Raw genomic sequence first — 15,409 nt, 5'->3', positions numbered from 1 at the left:
CACTCCAGTATTCTTGCCTAGACAATCCCATGGACAGAGGAGCCTGGCAGTGGGGATTGGGAGAAATGACCTCAGGAGACATGTAAGGCTAAGTCAACAGGACAGGAAGGTAGGCTGTGGGGCTTTGGTATGAGAGAGGGAGGTGTCAAAGTTACTTCTGGTTTTTAGACCTGGACAAATGGAAACGCTGATCCTAGGTAGGGCAGAGCGTGGTAGAGAGACTAGCTGTGAGGAGCCTGAGGTGTGCAGGTGGGGTCAATATGTATTTTCCCAAGTAGACTGTTAAGTCCCCCAAGGACAGGACTCTGTCTTTTTTTACTCAACATTGTGTCCTTGGCAAGCAGTATGGTGTCTGACAGACAGCAAACGCTCAGTAGCCATTTACTGAGTGGACAGTTGGATAAGTGGATGATTTTTGAGGTGCTTTAAGACATCTGAGGCTTGATGGCTCAGAGGGTAAAGAATCCACCTGCAATACAGAAGACAAAGGAAACTTGGGTTCAATCCTTGGGTCAGGAAGATCCCCTGGAGAAAGGAAATGGCAACCCACTCCAGTATTCTTGCCTGCAAAATCCCATGGACAGAGGAGCCTGGTGGGCTACAGTCCAAAGGGTTGCAAAGAGTTGGACATGACTGAGCGACTAAGCACAGCACAAGACAACTGAGAGATGTTTGGCAGAAAGCTGGATAGATGGGCTGCAGTTCAGGAGAGAGGTTGGGACAGGAGCTATAGATGCATGATCTACCCCAGGAGGGTAACTCCAAGGAGAAGATGAAGAGGCCCTGGATTTAGTCTTCAGAAATTTCAACACAACAGGTCAGGGCCAGGTAGCAGAAGGAAGGCGTACAAAGGAGAAAGAGAAAGGGCAATCAGAGAGAGTATTTCTAGAAGGAAAGGGTGGTCAATGGTGTCAGTGGCAAGTAAGATGAGAACTGAAGAATGTCCTTTGGATTTAGCAGCACTGAGGTCATCAGTGACCTTTGTGGGAGCTGTTTTTGTGAAGCAATGGGGTGGAAGCCAGATTGGAGGGGGTGAGGAGTGGGAGGTGATGAAACAGCCACAGGGAGTAGACACAAGTCTTAGGAGAAGTTTGGCGGTGAAGAGGAGGAGATAGGCGGGGCGGATGCTGAGCAAATGCAGGAATGTGCTCAGCAGGTTTGAGACGTTAAAACAGCCCAGCCTGTAGTGTTAATGTGGCAGCCTGGATGGGAGGGGAGGGGAGTTTGGGGGAGAATGGATACATTATATGTATGGCTGAGTCCATTTGCTGTTCACCTGAAACTATCACATTGTTAATTGGTTATACTCCAATACAAAATAAAATATTAAAAACAAAAACACCCAGCAGTCTAGTATGGCTAGAACAGTGCTACCTGTGCCTTTTTTTCCTGTCCCAATATCCCCTGAGGAATAGACATCCCAGGTTCTTAACAGAAATCAGATTATCATGAGAAGGAGCTGATTTCACTGGGGTGATGAGCTTGAGTTTTGGAGATCTTAATTTGCGGGGCTTATGGAGCAGGCAGGGGAGAGTGATGTCAGGATGGTGGTGGGAAATACAGTCTAGGGCAGCGCTGGCAAACTGCAGGCCCCAAATCCAGTCCCTCATTTATTCTCAATATGCCAGCCCTTGAGCTAAGAATGGCGTTTACATTTCTAAAAGTGAAAGTCTCTCAGTCATGTCCGACTCTTTGCGACCCCATGGACTATACAGTCCATGAAATTCTCCAGGCCAGAATACTGGAGTGGGTAGCCATTTCCTTCTCCAGGGGATCTTCCCAACCCCAGGGATTGAACAGGTCTCCCGCATTGCAGGCGGATTCTTTACCCTTACATTTTTAAGTGGTTGAAAAATAAAAAGGAGAATAATATTTCATGATAGGTAAAGAGAGTATGAAGGTCACATTTCAGTGTCTGTAAATAAAATTTTATGGCAATTAGTTTATAGCCACACTCATTCATGTATATATCATCTAAGGCTGTTTTTGTACCACTGCCATACAGCTAAATAGTTGCAACAGACCAATCGGCCCTCACAGCCTAAAATGTTGACTATCTGGCCAATCCTTAGCTAAAGCCAGAGGAGGGCAATCAAAGCAATTTCCTGACAGCCAATTTTGGGGAAAGCATCAAGTTAAAGGGGTCCAGATCACACTGCACATTAAAGGAAACCACTGGCTGGCCATTTGTGGAGAGGGGATGGCAACAGCCTGATAGCTCTGGGTCCAGGAGGGGCATCTTGTCCCCCCTCAACATGCCCCCTGCTCGATGATGTCATGAATGGGACCCTACAGGGCTCAGTGTAAAGGAGACTTCTTCAGGGAAGCATTCTCCTTCCCTTCCCCAACTGAGCCTCCCAGCCATCTTAAACAGAGCTCCTTACACGTCTCCATTACAGCATTTATCGCCATGGTAATGAAATAATTATTTGTAGAATTCTTGGTTCACTGCCTGTCTCTCCCTCTAGGCTGGGAGCCACTCTGTTGTAATGACTAAGAGAACAAATTCGGGAGACAGGCTGCTCAGTTTCGATTCTGGTTCTACCATTCACAGGCAGGTGGCTCATTTACACTCTCCTGGCTTCGGTTTCCTCCATAGTAAAATGGGGATGGTGAGAATCTGTACCATTTGGGGAGGGCTGCAGGATTAAACAAGATAATAAAATAATAGGACACAACATGCTTGGAGCAGTGCCTACGATGTACTAAGTGCCCAAGAAATACATCATTGTGGGTAACTGTTTGGATAAGGGAAGGAGTGGTAAAGGAGTGGGAGAAAACAAAGGTAAAACCTGAATTTGGGGGCAACTGTGGGGACAGTGATGTCATTTCTGGAGACAGGAAACACAGGAAGTGGAGGAGGTTTGAAAATTTGCCGTGTCTGAGGTGCCCAGGGACAGCCAAGTGACGACACAAGGTAGACAGGTAGATGTGGGGCTCAGCAGAGATTGTGGGGTGGAGTGAAGGGTTGGAAGAGTCTGGAGGCTTGAAAGAGCTGGGAGAAATAGCTGTGGGAGAAACATAAGACTGCAGGGCTGTGGTTCTGGCCTATGTAAACATGCAGATGGCAGACCAGGGGTTTCTCAGCCTTCATAATTGTGTGAGCCAACTCCTCATCATAAATCTCTTTCCATACCTCTATATTTAGCCTATTGGTTTTGGAGAACTCTAATACAGTATCCTTGGGTACAATTTCCTGAAAAGCTTTCTGTAGGTGAATTCAAGTTGCTAGTGAATGCCACTTTCCCCAGTCTCACCTGTCTTACCTGAGAAGCACTAGGAAAGGGGAGACTTGCAGGGTATCATTGCTACTCTCCCCCTACCAAGAATCTTCTCTCCTGTGTGGGTTAGCAGCTAGAAGAACAGAACTATAGCTGGAAGAAAGCTCTAGATATCTGCACATCTAGCAATTGGACCTTTCTACCTTCCCTTTTTGACCTTCTTAACAATTCTAATTGAAATATCCTCATGTTATAGGTGAGGACTCTGGGGCTTGGAGAAAAGAAGTTCCGTGTTCAAGATCATACAGCTAATAAATAGCTGAGTGGGGATTCAAAATTAGGAAGGTCTATGTGGTTCCTAGCAACCCACTCCAGTATTCTTGCCTGGGAAATCCCATGGACAGAGGAGCCTGGCCGGCTATAGTCCATGGGGTCACAAAGAGTAGGACACGACGTAGTGACTAAACAGCATGTGGTTCCTAAGCTGCCCTTGGCAGGATTCTCCAGAAAAATAGAACCAATAGGTTATGTGTGTATGTGTGTGTGTGTGTGTACACAATTCTGGATGCTGACAAGTCCTAAGATCCACAGGGTGAATGGGCAAGTTGGAGACCCAGGAATGTTGATGCAGTGGCTCCAGTCCAAAGAACAGCAGTACTGGGATCCAGGAAGAACCATTTTCCTGCAGATGAGGGAAATCATGATGGTACCGCCTTGCCCCTTCTTCTTTGATTTTCAGCTTGGAAGTCTTCCTGGGTTTGACGGTCATCTCCCACCTCTCAGGCCTCGTTTTCCCTATTCTTTTACAGATAAAATATTTCATCCCCCAAAATATTTTGTTTATTCCTATGAATATAATCAGTGATCAATGCAAAGAAATAGATGAAAACAACAGAATGGGAAAGACTAGAGATCTCTTCAAGAAAATTAGAGATACCAAGGGAACATTTCATGCAAAGATGGGCTCAATAAAGGACAGAAATGCTATGGACCTAACAGAAGGAGAAGATATTAAGAAGAGGTGGCAGGAATACACAGAAGAACTGTACAAAAAAGATCTTCATGACCCAGATAATCACGATGGTGTGATCACTCACCTAGAGCCAGACATCCTGGAATGTGAAGTCAAGTGGGCCTTAGAAAGCATCACCATGTAACCCTCCATTGTGTATATGTACCACAGCTTTCTTATCCATTCATCTGCTGATGGACATTTAGGTTGCTTCCATGCCCTGGCTATTATAAACAGTACTGCGATGAACATTGGGGTACACGTGTCTCTTTCAATTCTGGTTTCCTTGGTGTGTATGCCCAGCAGTGGGATTGCTGGGTCACAAGGCAGTTCTATTTCCAGTTTTTTAAGGAATCTCCACACTGTTCTCCATAGTGGCTGTACTAGTTTGCATTCCCACCAACAGTGTAAGAGGGTTCCCTTTTCTCCACACCCTCTCCAGCTTGTAGACTTTTGGATAGCAGCCATTCTGACTGGCGTGAAATGGTACCTCATTGTGGTTCTGATTTGCATTTCTCTGATAATGAGTGATGTTGAGCATCTTTTCATGTGTTTGTTAGCCATCTGTATGTCTTCTTTGGAGAAATGTCTATTTAGAAAGCTGTGGTACATATACACAATGGAGTATTACTCAGCCATTAAAAAGAATACATTTGAATCAGTTCTAATGAGGTGGTAAAACTGGAGCCTATTATACAGAATGAAGTAAGCCAGAAAGAAACACACCAATACAGTATACTAACACATATATATGGAATTTAGAAAGATGGTAATGATAACCCTGTAAGTGAGACAGCAAAAAAGACACAGATGTATAGAACAGTCTTTTGGACTCTGTGGGAGAGGGTGGGATGATTAGGGAGAATGGCATTGAAACATGTATAATATCATATATGAAATGAATCACCAATCCAGGTTCGATGCATGATACTGGATGCTTGGGGCTGGTGCACTGGGACGACCCAGAGGGATGGTATGGGGAGGGATGAGGGAGGGGGGTTCAGGATGGGGAACACATGTATACTTGTGGTGGATTCATGTTGATGTATGGTGAAACCAATACAATATTGTAAAGTAATTAACCCCCAATTAAAATAAATTTATATTAAAAAAATAAAGAAAAATAAAATAAATAAAATATCAGTGAAAAAAGAAAAAAAAAGAAAGCATCACTATGAACAAAGCTAGTAGAGGTGATGGAATTCCAGTTGAGCTATTTCAAATCCTGAAAGATGATGCTGTGAAAGTGCTGCATTCAATATGCCAGCAAATTTGGAAAACTCAGCAGTGGCCACAGGACTGGAAAAGGTCAGTTTTCATTCCAATCCCAAAGAAAGGCAATGCCAAAGAATGCTCAAACTACTGCACAATTGCATGCATCTCACACGCTAGTAAAGTAATGCTCAAAATTCTCCAAGCCAGGCTTCAGCAATACCTAAACCGTGAACTTCCAGATGTTCAAGTTGGTTTTAGAAAAGGCAGAGGAACCAGAGATCAAATCGGCAACATCCTCTGGATCATTGAAAAAGCAAAAGAGGTCCAGAAAAACATCTATTTATGCTTTATTGACTATGCCAAAGCTTTTGACTGTGTGGATCACAATAAACTGTGGAAAATTCTGAAAGAGATGGGAATACCAGACCACTTGACCTGCCTCTTGAGAAATCTGTATGCAGGTCAGGAAGCAACAGTTAGAACTGGACATGGAACAACAGACTGATTCCAAATAGGAAAAGAAGTACGTCAAGGCTGTACATTGTCACCCTGCTTATTTAACTTATATGCAGAGTACATCATGAGAAACGCTGGGCTGAAAGAAGCACAAGCTGGAATCAAGATTGCCGGGAGAAATATCAATAACCTCAGATATGCAGATGACCACCCTTATGGCAGAAAGTGAAGAGGAACTCAAAAGCCTCTTGATCAAAGTGAAAGTGGAGAGTGGAAAAGTTGGCTTAAAGCTCAACATTCAGAAAACGAAGATCATGGCATCTGGTCCCATCACTTCATGGCAGTGTCAGACTTTATTTTTTTGGGCTCCAAAGTCACTGCAGATAGTTGACTGCAGCCATGAAATTAAAAGACGCTTACTCCTTGGAAGAAAAGTTATGACCAACCTAGATGGCATATTGGAAAGCAGAGACATTACTTTGCCAACAAAGTTCCATCTAGTCAAGGCTATGGTTTTTCCAGTGGTCATGAATGGATGTGAGAGTTGGACTATGAAGAAAGCTGAGTGCCGAAAAATTGATGCTTTTGAACTGTGGTGTTAGAGAAGACTCTTGAGAGTCCCTTGGACTGCAAGGAGATCCAACCAGTCCATTCTGGAGGAGATCGGTCCTGAGTGTTCTTTGGAGGGAATGATGCTAAAGCTGAAACTCCAATACTTTGGCCACCTCATGCGAAGAGTTGACTTATTGGAAAAGACTGATGCTGGGAGGGGTTGGGGGCAGGAGGAGAAGGGGACGACAGAGGATGAGATGGCTGGATGGCATCACTGACTCGATGGACGTGAGTCTGAATGAACTCCGGGAGTTGGTGATGGACAGGGAGGCCTGGCGTACTGTGATTCATGGGGTCGCAAAGAGTCGGACATGACTGAGTGACTGAACTGAACTGAACTGATGAATATAATGGCTCAGCTATGAAGCTCCCTTGACTAACCTAGAAAGGTTGGACTGCTGAGCCATTTGTGACCTGCAGATACAATAAATTCAGAGACTGCATAATTGCTGCTTAGTCCTGAAGAGTCGCAAGTGACTGCATTCCTCATTAACTTGGCCTTGTGTGACTCTTTATGATGGTTCCTAGATACAACAACTGAGTCTGTGACCAGGGAGCTCATGGAGGAAAGAAAGCATGGTCTCTAACACCTTGTAGCAATGACATCCTATTCCCAAAGGAGGAGGTCCAGGGCTTTGGACTTTACCAGGTGCTTTGAATCTTCAGGAAACCCTGTCCCAATATCATTTTCTAGCCTTAAACACCAGCAAAACTTCCCAGATAGACAGACCCATAGAATTTCTCTAACTCTGTTTTGTGTTCAGCACTTATTAACTCTGTGATAACCAAAGAAATTTATAAGTGGCTCCTAGAACTCTGCTTTTGATCATGATGGAATAACTGGTGCCAAGTAGCCATGGCAATATACATCTTTATAATACTGAGCAAAATGAATGAAACACTTCTTTAGACAGTGAACAACATGTGCAACCCTAACCTTAACCAACAAACACATGAAATGATGCTAAACATTACTAATTACTAGAGAAATGCAGATCAAAACTATAATGAGGTATCACCTCACACTGGTCAGAATGGCCATCGTCAAAAAATCTATAAACAATAAATGCTTGAGAGGGTATGGAGAAAAGTGAACACTCCTACGCTATTGGTAGAAGTGTAGACTGGTACAGCCACTATGGAGAACTGTATGGATGTTCCTTAACAATCTAAACATAGAACTACAACATGACCCAGCAATCCCATTCCTGGGCATATACCTGGAGAAAGCCATAACTCAAAAAGATACACACACCCAATGTTCATTGCAGCACAATTTATAATAACCAGGACATGCAACCTAAGTATCCGTCAGCAGAGGAATGGATAAAGAAGATGTGGTACATATATACATTGGAATATTAGCCAATGTGGATGTACCTAGAGATTGTCATACAGAGAAAAGTAAGTCAGAAAGAGAAAAACAAACATCATGTAATGTCATTTATACATGGAATCTAGAAAAATGATACAGATGAACACATCTGCAAGGCAGAAATAGAGACACAGATACAGAGAACGAATATATGAACACCAATCAGGGAAAGGGGTGAAATGAATTGGGAGATTGGGATTGATCTACATACACTATTATGTATGCTATGCTAAGCCACTTAAGTCGTGTCCGACCCTGTGCGACCCCGTAGATGGCAGCCCACCAGGCTCCCCCATCCCTGGGATTCTCCAGGCAAGAACACTGGAGTGGGTTGCCATTTCCTTCTCCACTGCATGAAAGTGAAAAAATAAAGTGAAGTTGCTCAGTCGTGTCTGACTCCTTGCAACCCCATGGACTGCAGCCTACCAAGCCCTTCCATCCATGGGATTTTCCAGGCAAGAGTACTGGAGTGGGGCGCCATTGCCTTCTCCGACTATTATGTATAAAATAGATGATTAATGAGAACCTACTATATAGCACAGGAACTGTACTTGATGCTCTGTGGTGACCTAAATGGGAAGGAAATCCAAAAAAGAGGGGAGATATATATATATATATATATATATATATATATATATATATGTAGAGCTGATTTACTTTGCTGTACAGCAGAAACTAACACAACATTGTAAAGCAACTATACTCCAATAAAAATTAGTAAAAATAAAGTGAAAAGCAAGCCACAGTCTGCGAGCAAATATTTACAATACATAAACCTGATAGGACTTAGATAAAAATATAGAAAGAGCCCTCAAAACTTCACAATTAAAAAGACAATCAAACATTTTTAAAAGGTAAAAATTTCAATAGATACTTCACAAAAAATGTGAATGATCAATAAGCAGATGAAAGTGTATTCAAATCTTAAATCATCAGGAAAATTCAAATTGTAACTATAATGAGATGTGACTACATAGTCATTAAAATTTAAACGGCTGACAATGCCAAGTATTTGGTGAGGTTGTGGAGCAACTGGAACTTTCATACTACTGGTAGGCATGTAAAATAGAGTAATCACTTTGGGAAATAATTTATCAGTTTCAAAATAAAATTAAACATGCACTTACTAGATGACCTAGAAATTTCACTCCCAGGTATACACCCAAGAGAATAAAAACATGTCCACACTAAAACTTGTGCATGAACACTTATAGCTGCTATATTCACAACAGCCAAAAATTGGAAACAATCCCAATATCAATCAACATGTGAAATTATAAACAAGTTGTGGTATAGCTATACAGTGGAATATTAATCAGCATCAAAAAGTCATGAACTCTTGATACACACAATATGGAAAAATCTCTAAAACACTGTGCTGAGCAAAAAAAAAACCCACAAAAGAATACACTCTTTGTGACTAAATTTATGTAGAGTTCAAAAACAGGCAAAACCAACCTGTAATAATAAGTGGGTACCTGGGTCAGGGGGTGGAGAGACTGCGTAGTGGCACAGAAGGACTTTTGGGGTGTTGGAAATGCTCTCCACCTTGGCTGTGGTGATGGTTAAGTTACATGGGTATGTACATTTGTCAAAACTTACTGAAAAGTTTCAAGCAGATGGATTTTATAATATATATTCAGTTCAGTTCAGTTCAGTCGCTCAGTCATGTCCGACTCTTTGTGACCCCATGAATCGCAGCACGCCAGGCCTCCCTGTCCATCAGCAACTCCCGGAGTTCACCCAGACTCATGTCCATCGAGTCAGTGATGCCATCCAGCCATCTCATCCTCTGTCATCCCCTTCTCCTCCTGCCCCCAATCCCTCCCAGCATCAAAGTCTTTTCCAATGAGTCAACTCTTCGCATCAGGTGGCCAAAGTACTGGAGTCTCAGCTTCAGCATCATTCCTTCCAAAGAAATCCCAGGGCTGATCTCCTTCAGAATGGACTGGTTGGATCTCCTTATGTTATACCTCAACAAATTTTAATAAAGAGGTTTTCATTCCTAAGGAGACTGTAGTTCAGATGGGGAAACTGGACTGGAAATGAGAAGGAACCCTTATAATCACTCACAAGTCAGAAGGGCATTGGGTACTAATTTATACCTTGCACCCCGGTGCTGTGGAGAGCTCAGGAGAGGTAGGTGAGCAGTCAGTATACCTTTCAGAGGGAACCTATCCCAGGATCTGAAAGGAAAGGGAGAATCTGAGGCGTGGGGAGAAGGCTTGGGGTCTCCAAGGACAGATTCACCATAGTGGTGTGGAAATGTGGATGGCCTTCATTGTGGTCATGCAGATGACTGTAGTTAATTCAGATGAAGTGAGATATGGGAAAGGAATAGAATAGAAAGTCTTAGAAGCAGACCAAAAAGTATATAAAGCTGAAGATGGGCATTCTTGTGAGTTCTGAGCTGGGCAATAGCAAATGGGAGCGACCTAGCTGCAGTGGGTTATCTGAGACCAAGAATCTGTGAAGGAGGCCCTTGCAGGTGTGCAGACATAGACTGTTACAGGCACGCTCTAGAGCATGGACCTGGGGAAACACAGGGAGGAGTAGACCTGAGAACCAGTCTGATGAGCACAAGCCTTTGGGAGATGCTGACTCTATCTTCAGAAACTTCTGAGCCATGGAGGGGCAGCCAGCCCCAGGGAACAGAGCTCAGACTCTGAAGTCCACACTCTTTAGCTCCAAGCCTGGTTCTATTACAAACAAACTTGGGGAAATTTTTTAAAGCACCTCAAATTTTACTTTCCTTATATATAATATGGGAGTAATAATTCTTAACTTGTGGGATTATTGAGAGGATTAGAGGTGAGGTAGGTGGAGCATCTGGTGCCAAGGAGATATTAAATGACAGACATTGTGATGAGTCCTGTGCCTGATCAGAGACTCCTGGGACCACTGTACAAGGTGTCTCCTTTCTGAGGGTCTCAGCAAGGTGGGGGGTGGGCCACAAATACACTGGATAAGTGAAAAGAAAAAATTAACATACACAGAAACACACCAGTATACTAGCCATCAAGGACAAGCAACACAAGGTGTAAACATATTTACATATGTGCTGTGTGGGGCCACAAAAAGAGAGTGAGGTGGGGTCCTCTCACTAACAAAGGACCAGGGGGTCTGATTATGGAAATTTGGGCCAAGGGGTTCATAATTTGAAGTTTCTCCATTGGGAGAAGGATGCCTTTTTAATTTTCAAATTGACCGAGAGTAGCCTACTTAGCCCAACATCTCTGTCATTAAGTGGCCCCCTCAATGCTCTGACGCAGGCGTCTGGCTCTTGGAGAATCCTCAGAGACCACTGCTCCAGAATCTCATCTCCAGGGAGGGGTGTGTGGTGGGGATGTCAGGCAAGCACAGACTTAATGTAGCTGCTCAGATCTAGGAAAGATTATTTTCTCTATGTTGAAATAGGCAGGCAGGCATTTACTGATATCTAGTGTTTACAAGGTGAGCACTATGCTAAGAGGCTTTATCTGGATTGTCTGGAATAACCACTCACTTATTCAACAATTATTTATTAAGTTCCAACAGGCACTGTGTGGGATGCTAGGGATGCTTGGGGATCAGGGTGACAGATAGGTAAGCAGATCATAACCATGAGGGACAAGTATCACCGGCAAAAGCGGGTGACTACTTTTGTGCACCAAAACTCAGAGTTCCCCAAAATACAAGCCCACTTTTCCAGATGGATACCAGCTCCCCACTGGAGTCACCGTCACCTCCTCTGCCCCTCACTACCACAGCCAAACCAGATTCAGAGACATGAACTGACAAGGTGGAAAGGACCTACAGGGCCAGTTGCCCAGCGTCCCCCTTTGAGCAGGAAACCCAGCCACTGCCGTCCCCACAGACCCCATCTCCTCTGTCTAGCTCTTAAGAGTTGACTCCAGCCTGTAATAGTCTTTCCCCCACCTTTCACTTCCACTAACAATATGCTTAGGTGCCAGAAAGTACTTTACCAAGCTAATTAGAGCTGTGTGTTAAGTAAGAGTCAATGATCTCTGAGCAAGGGCCCAAAAGGCTCCTCTGTGTGGAAAGAGAAGCTCTGTAATGCAGAATCCAGGTGCTCAGGGATCTATCTCATCTCCTCCCCCTCTTGTTCCAAATGGATGATCCTGCCTCCTACCTGGGTGCCACAGATGAGGTTAAACAACTGTTTGGATGAGCATGACCCAGGGTTGCTTTAGTCTATTTGAACAGCACATGGGAGAAGATGGAGGGGCGAGAGAAGGGTGATGTGCACTCGGCCGGCAGAATCTCCTGCAGGAAATCACTGACGCCAGCCGGCATCTCCGGGCCTCTGCCAGGCTGTTTCTCCCGCTCTCCTGTCTCTCGGGGTTGGCCATCCCGCTGGGGCTTGCCAGCTCTGAAAGACAAAGAGGGCAAAGCTCTCGGCCTGCTGTGTACCTACCTTCAACACGTCCCCCCACAAAATCACCCACAAACACTGGTCTGGCCAGGGGTGGGGGTGGGAGGAAGTGTCTGGCAATCCTCTTTTCTTTAGAAATAGGATTGGAAATGGGGTAATCGTCTAAATGGGCAGTCTTGATGAGTCGATAAACATAACTCCCATTTTTATTACGGTGATGAGGCTGCCTGAGTGAGGGTAATCCCTCTCCTGGGCTCCAGGGGAGATTGCCAGGCAGCCAGTCGCCACCCCACCCTTCACCACAGCTGCATTAGTCTGATGGGAAGAGGCACTGAGCTCTAGACGGACTGCATTTCATAATGGCATTTAAAAGCCTAGATCCTCGGGTCATGCCAGAGTCCAGGACACTGCTGACCAAGCTCCCTATTCCCTCAACACTGGTCCCCCAAACACTGAAGGGGCAGAGATGGTCTGAAAGCAGGGCTGCCCTCAGTCATGTAAGGTGTAAAAGGCGTGAGGAATAGACCCCAACTTAAAATGGCTCAAGCAAACAGGGTAGCATGGAAAAACCTCTGGGTTCTAGCCTCAGCCAAGCCACTAAGTCTTGAGTCCTCAGTTGCCTCAACTGTATTATGTGGTTTCTCAGTTTCCTCATCGGCATTTCTGCTTTGCCTTGTAAAAGAGAGGTTCATGACTCTCCCAGCTGGCCGGGAATTCCACCCTAATAGAGTAATTCCTTTGTGTTTGAAAGGCTGTTTTATCTTTTTACACCTCCCTTGAAATTATAATCTTCCATTTTACTAATGAATGCCTTAAGGGAGAGGACAATCTAGTGGCAACTGGAAGAAAGGCCCTGAGAGATGAGCACAGGCAGGGGAGGGGTGGCCTTGTGTTCCAGGAAAAGGCAAGGGGTTCAGGAAAGGGATCAGAAAGACACCCAAGGTCACGTCATCTGGGGCCCACCGTGTGGGCAAAGTCCACATGGAAATGGTTGAGGTCCAGGCAGATGGACTGAGGTTAGGGCAGCTGGTTCTGCTGATGGCAGGTCTCTGGACCTTCAGAACAAGTCATGGACTTTGTGTGCTCATTTGGCTCCTGGGTGGAGTCTTTATCACTCCCCATTCACTCATTTACTCAAACACAGATCAGTCAAGAGGCCACAAGGCATGGCCAAATTAAGACTGGATTTAGATGCAGAAGCTGAGCCCTAGGTGCAGCACCAACACTTACTTGTCACGTGACACTAACAAGGCATGTCACCATTCTGAGCTGCAAAATAAGGCAAGTGCCTGCCTTGCATGCTTCACAGTCAGCTTTGCTACCATGCACGCCTCCAGGGGATGCCATCCTGTGGGGGTCTATAGGAGTGGCACCAGTCAGAACTGGGCAATGCAAAACTGGTACAACCAAATGTTGCAACCCTGCTTGTAGTTAAAAAATATCAAATGACACATTAGCCAAGAACACTATTAAGACAACAGTGTTATTATTAATATATTGGTCACACTGTAAAAGGCAATGCTAGATCCACAAAAAACATTTATAAAAAGTTAAAATTTCTTGGCATAAGGATTTCCCTGGTGGTCCAGTGATTAAGAATCCATCTTGCAATGCAGGGGACATGGGCTCAATCTCTGGTAGGGGAACTAAGATCCCACATGCCCACGAGCCACAGTTAAAGAGTCCATATGCCACAATGAAAGATCTGCATGACACAGTGAAGATCTAAGACCTGACACAGCCAAATAAGTTGGAAAAAAAATTTTTTTAATTTAGTGGCATAAATTTTTAAAAATTAAAAACTTAGTGGCATAATCTAGTTTTGTATTCTATCTAACAGTGACAGAGCAGTAGAACAATCCACACAATCCTAGTGCTGTTGTTGTGATTCAGGTCTACAGGAACCACAAAAAATAATAAGCAGGGGCTTCCCTGGTGGCTCTGATGGTAAAGAATCTGCCTAGAGAAGGGAATGGCTACCACTTCAGTATTCTTCCCTGGAGAGTTCCATGGAAAGAGGAACCTAGTAGCCTACAGTCCATGGGGTTGCAAAGAGTCAGACACAACTGAGCAACTAACACTTTCACTTTACTTTCCCTGGTGGTCCAGTGGTTAGGACTCTATGCTTCCAATGCTGGGGGCCCAGGTTTAATCCCTGGTCAGGGAACTAAGATCCTGAAAGCTGCACAGTGCAGCCAAACAAAAAAAGAAAGAAAAGTATAAGCAAATAAGAGGTGTGGCCCCAAGCCCAGGTCTGACCTGGTGGTCCCAAGACCACTCTGTCCTCCATAATTCACCCATTTCAAAATACCCTTCATTTTAAGACACCCAGAATCTCAGTTAAGCCAGGCCTCCATTGATAGACTTCTCAGATCAGGACTGGAAGGCGGGGATCAGATATGTTTAGCCCCAAAGGAGGTTCCCTAGATTTTGCACCCTTCACACACCAATTCAGCATCAGCTCAGGGCAGCAAGTCTAAGAGTATCCACTCCTCTTAACCTTGCACAGGCCACAATTGCCTGGGAAAGGAGAAAGACCCACAGATTCATGACTCTACCACACTGCCACTACCCCAACAGTTTCAAAACCCTCTCATTCTTCCCCACATCAGTGACCTTGGGGTCAGACAGATTAAAAATGTTAAACCATGTAAAACCCCTTGATCCACTGTTTCCATCCTTAGGGGGAAAACAGAAATGGGAAATAGTAAAAGCGTTTGTCCCCTCCACTCCATTTTTCCTCTCACAGCCCCAGGGCAGGGCATCTTCAGCAGATGCTTCCGAAAGTGTTGCCCTGGTTCTAAGATCTTCTGCCTCTATGCTACATCCCCCCTCAGAGCTACTCCTCTAATACACAGCTCTTGGGCTGTCATATCCTTGTGTCCCAGGCTGCTCAGCACCCCCGTGCCTAGGCGACAATATCCTGACCCAGTTTCACCTCTGGCTACTTCTTCCCATGGGGTGGCCCTCCATTCATGAACAACCATCGTGCATTCACTCATCCAATGCATGATTAACAGAAGTTGTAAGGCAGTGCACTGGGTATCAGCACTGTGGCAGAGAGCAAACCCAGCCAGGCATCCCAGAGCTTACAACCTTCCAGGGAAAACAGACATGTATCAAATGACCACAAAAGTACATGT

At 44.6% G+C, this 15,409-nt stretch overlaps 1 non-coding gene across 1 annotated transcript; it reads left to right on the top strand.

Moving 5' to 3' along the window:
• The first annotated feature begins 14,360 nt into the window (after positions 1-14,360).
• On the top strand, positions 14,361-14,433 carry TRNAW-CCA (transfer RNA tryptophan (anticodon CCA)). The gene has a single exon. It is a non-coding gene; the product is annotated as a tRNA-Trp (tRNA).
• Positions 14,434-15,409: the final 976 nt, after the last annotated feature.

The sequence above is a fragment of the Bos grunniens genome, chromosome 18, assembly GCF_055505025.1.
Source record: "Bos grunniens cultivar Pamir isolate PY7600 chromosome 18, Bosgru_T2T1.0, whole genome shotgun sequence".
NCBI classification, from domain to species: domain Eukaryota; kingdom Metazoa; phylum Chordata; class Mammalia; order Artiodactyla; family Bovidae; genus Bos; species Bos grunniens.
Note: the sequence above shows the minus strand (reverse complement) of the source record. Positions and strands in the feature narration are given on the sequence as shown.